Raw genomic sequence first — 4,799 nt, forward strand, 5'->3', positions numbered from 1 at the left:
AGATAATTGCTTGATTGGAAATCTATTCGTCACCAAGCACTGAGGGATTACATCACAGATACCAATGCGCCTGCGCGAACTCAGTTTTTAAAGCACTTACCATGTGTGCAGTGGAGAAACTCCCTGTCAAGGAAATGGAAGGGTATAAGTTGGGAGGGCATGTTCTTCAGTGCTTGGTGACGAATATAATTACAATCAAATTCCGTCACCGCACTGAGGGCTCACATGAGACTTCAAAGCACACTGCACACATGTAAAAACAGTCAACACAGAATCTATAGACGGTAACAACAGTTTATTATATGACACTTAGTCTACAGACTGCAAAACACTTTCAGCAAAACTGTTCTTGACATCAATTTGTTTGTTGTAAAACTTAGCAGATGTAGAGACTGAGCTCCACCCAGCTGTAGATAAAATCTGATCTAAAGGGACAAAGCTGGCACTTGCTTTGGATGTGGCTGCAGCCCTGGTACGAGTGGCCTGAAAACGTCTACTTTTATCCCAGAGCTGCACATAACAACCTTAATCCCCCTGCTAATAGTACTTGTAGACACTGGCTTTAAAGGTTTCAAGTAACTAATAAACAATTGCTTGTAATCCCCACGTTTACACCTTGTACGAGCTAAGTACATCTTGAGAGTAGTGACCACGCAAATACGAGGATCAGCAGGATATGAAATAAACTGAACTACCATTGGCCTAATGCCTGGTTTTGATTGTTTGAGCGGTTTGCTCAATGCAAACGTAACGGAAGTTTCGGAACTAATCATATCATAAAGATTAAGGTAATGAATGGTATGCCTCTTTGGGCAGACACTAACGATACTAGCATGACAGTTTTTAATGTGAAGTCATTTAACGATACATCCTCTGAGTCTGGTATGGTCTGAAGGTAGCTGAGTACTTTGCCAACGTCCCAAGTTTGTGTATATCGAGGTGCTGTGGGTCTTTATTCGAAAACACCTTTGAGGAACCTTGTAACCGTAGGATGGGAGCCCAATGATATCCCATTTATGGGTTTGACAACACATGACAAAGACGACCTAGCAGTGTTTATACCACTATATCCTATTCCACTTTTATACAGTTCAACTAAAAAATCTAATGCTTGGGATATAGTTGGGAAACACCATCAATTTGTTGTCTAAGACAAAACGAAAACCACCTCTTAATGTAAGATGAGTATTGTTTTTGAATTCCTTGCCTCCAAGATTGGACAGTGATGTCTCTAGCCTTTTGAGAAATCCCTTGTACTGCGAGAGATTCCCTGATAATCTGCATGCCATCAGAATCATCTTCTTGATTAGCCGGTGGGGTTCGTGTTTTCTCCTGGGTATTTTGAGCGTGGTCAGATGTTGTGGAAGTGTCCTTGGAACATCCACGATCAGGTGTAACAGCTGTGAGTACCATGGCTGAGTGGGCCATAAAGGTAGAATCCTTATGCCCTCTGCCTTTTCCATTGCTATCTTCTGCAGGCAACGAGCAATCAAACTGAATGGGGGAAAAGTATAAAAACTGGTTTTCCCAGCTGACAGAAAAAGCATCTACATAAGTTGCTCCAGGATCAGGTCTCCAGGATGCACAACAAGCGACCTGCACATGTGTGAGATCTATAGTGGGTTCCCCCCAAATTGCTGTAACGTTTTGAAAAATGTCTTTCCTGAGCATCCATTCCTTATTGTCAGTAAAGACCCTAGACTCTCTGTCTGCCTGAATATTGTTCTTCCCCGGGATATGAGCTGCAGAAATCCAGAGCTCTCTCTTAATACAGAATAGCCAAATCTCCTTGGCGACTGAGTTGCACTCCATAGAATCTGTGCCTCCCATAGAGTTAATATAGTTAACAGTAGTGGTATTGTCCGAATAAATGCGTATGTGTACAGATGTCATATTAATACAGAGGGCTTTCAAACCAGGGAATACAGCCATGAGTTCGATCTTTGAGTTTGGTGTACAAATAGGGTATTCAGCTGTTTCAATATTATTGCTCCACCACTGTAGTTCAGAGCCCGGTTGTTCAAAAGCCGATTAACGCTAATCCCAGATTAAAAATTAACCAAGGAAATTATTTCTCTACTCCCAAATGCTGTTCAACGCTGATATTCGGCAAAACGTTACATCGGAGGAAGTCAATCTTGCATGAAAAACAAAAATAAGCAAAAGAAACTTTCACCAAAAAGTGGAAAGCGTGAAACAAAGTTTACGCTAGTCCTGGATTAAGTTAATCGGCTTTCGAACAACCCGGCTCTGAAAAGCTTTCTTTTGATAATTTTATACCTGCCTGGTACTTTCCTTTATTTTGTCTAAGTGCCATGGCTTTATCATGTTCTAAGTGTCTGTAGAAAAGTGGGCCATAAAGCACACCTGGAAAACTAGACACTAGTAGTCCGATAACTTCTGCAAGTTCCTGGATAGACATTGTGGCACTGCAAACAAGCCTACTGCACTGCTCTTTGATTCGAAAAACCTTTTCTGTAGGCAGGCACACAGTCATACTGACAGAATTCAGAACAAAACCCAGAAAAAGAAGTGTCTGGACTGTTCTTAGCACTGATTTCACCGGTGTACAATAAAACCCAGTTCTTGAAATAAGCAACAAGTATCAGTAATGTTAGTCTGACCGTCATGTATTGTATCTCCTTGTAGATATGAGTCATCAATATATCCCACATTTAGATGCCCTTCCTTATAAGGGTAGCATAAACAGCTTTTGAGATTTTCGTAAACTAAGAGGCGTGGGGCACAAGAAAGACCATTAGGTAAACAAGTGAACTGAAATAATTGTCCTCTCCAACTAAATTTCAGAAACTTTTGATAGTCCTCATCAATGGGAACCGAGAAGTAAGCATCCCGTAAATCTACGGAAGCCATGAAACAATTCTGTTTCATAAGCCTGATAGCAGATTCTAGGGTATCCATCTTGAAGTGATGATACTCCACGTGATCATTACGATTTTTTAAATTTAATATGAGGCTATAAGTGCCATCTTTCTTAGGGCGGATGAATATAGTAGAAATGAATTCCCCTTCACAGCGAGTGGTCTCTTTGATCACTCCTTTATTCAGCAAGTTGTCAATTTCATTTTGAATAATATGTTGTTCCTGAAGGGAAAACCGCTTTCCCTTGGGGCAGCCTCTTGCTGTGGGAACCCAGCAGCAAATTTAATTTTGTACTGAGTCACACTATCAAGAATAAAATGATCAGATGTAATATTCTGCCAATGAGAGGAAAAATGTTTCAGTCGGCCAGCAACACCGTCATTAGACACATGTAGAGTTTTGCTGACCTTAACATCAACATTAGAAACATGATGCAGACTCTTATTGTCTAGTCTGACTTTCCTTGCTTTGTCATCCTTTCGCTCGGGGGGTTTGTTTGTCGGTCGTGGAAGGCTCAGCCTAAAAAAAGGCCTCCTGGCCTGACGGTATGCTCGTCCACCACTTGAAGAGTGTGACATGTAGTTTCTAGAATTTCTAGAATTTCTAGAATCAGAATGAGACCTGGAGGATGATCTACTATTTGTTGTAACCTTTTTACCAACACGATTGACTTCTGTCACGTCTTTTACCTGCTTTGGTAAATGATCCCCAAACAATTGATCTGTGATGGCAAGGGATGAGGAGCACAAAATTAATGCTTATAGTCATGATGCAGGTCAGGCTTTATCAACTTTCTACGCCTGTGATTAAGCTCAGTATTAGCATTAGCAAACAGAGCAAAGGCATCAGTAGCCTCTTGAAGCAACTCGTTTCAAACCGGAAACGTAGGTATTTGTTCTACAAGTTTACTGATCATACCAGTCAAGACACACATGCCTTTGATTACTGGTGTACCGTTTTGTCGTTCGCGTTCTCTTTCTCTCTTCTTTCGTTTCTGTTCTTCTGTCATAGGCCGTCCAGGCATCTTGCAACCTTAGTAGATTTAAAATTAAAAATCTTAAGACATGTACCAAAAACTGCAATTCAGAGCAAAAAGCAGCCCTAAACAAATGAGAATAAACACTCAGCTTAAGTTTATATCCCTCCAATGCTAGACTTGAATAACTACGTAACCACCAGTGTGTCCTGACCACAGCTATATTATTGAAACCAGCGCAAAATGCAAGAAAAATATATTTTCAAAACCGTAGGTACCTGAACACGAAAAGCATCGACTGTCAAGTGCTTTTGGTGACGTAGCATGGACGTGTAGCCGCGTCGAGCCACAGAAAGAGCGCGAAAAATTAAGCCTAACTCACATTTATGTGAAAAACTTGACCAATATGGTTACTCTGTTAAAGTAATGTACTTTTCTGGGCCGTTCGACAACTGATCAGGACAATATTGCACACGCACTGAGTGGAAGACGCTTTGATGCAGATTTCCTGGAATGGTTTCTGCAAAAATATTTGCGAGGAACAGCAACAAAACCCTCGAACAGATCGATGGCATTTAACAGTCAAGGTTACGTGACGTGGAAAATTGTAAATCCCAGGTGTTAAGAGAATTCAACTTTGTGGCTGAAGTTCACTCACAGTTCATCAGCAGCAAGAAACCCAGTGGACGATTTTATACGATCAAAGTTGTATGAACGCGTTAGAGTCCTCATTTTACGTCATTATTCTTTAGCCAATCAGCGGTTTTTCGCGCGCGCCGAAGTGTATGCCAATGTGACCGACAATGTGACCAGTATCACGTAACCATATCAGGGGCTCAAGTTGAGCTCATCGAGGCTCCCGTTGAGTTGACACTATAGCTAGTTTGGAGCATAAATCTTTGATACGGCTACAAAAACACATGTGCAGCAAAACTTTGGA

This window comes from Montipora foliosa, chromosome 3 (genome assembly GCF_036669935.1).
Source record: "Montipora foliosa isolate CH-2021 chromosome 3, ASM3666993v2, whole genome shotgun sequence".
NCBI classification, from domain to species: Eukaryota; Metazoa; Cnidaria; class Anthozoa; order Scleractinia; family Acroporidae; genus Montipora; species Montipora foliosa.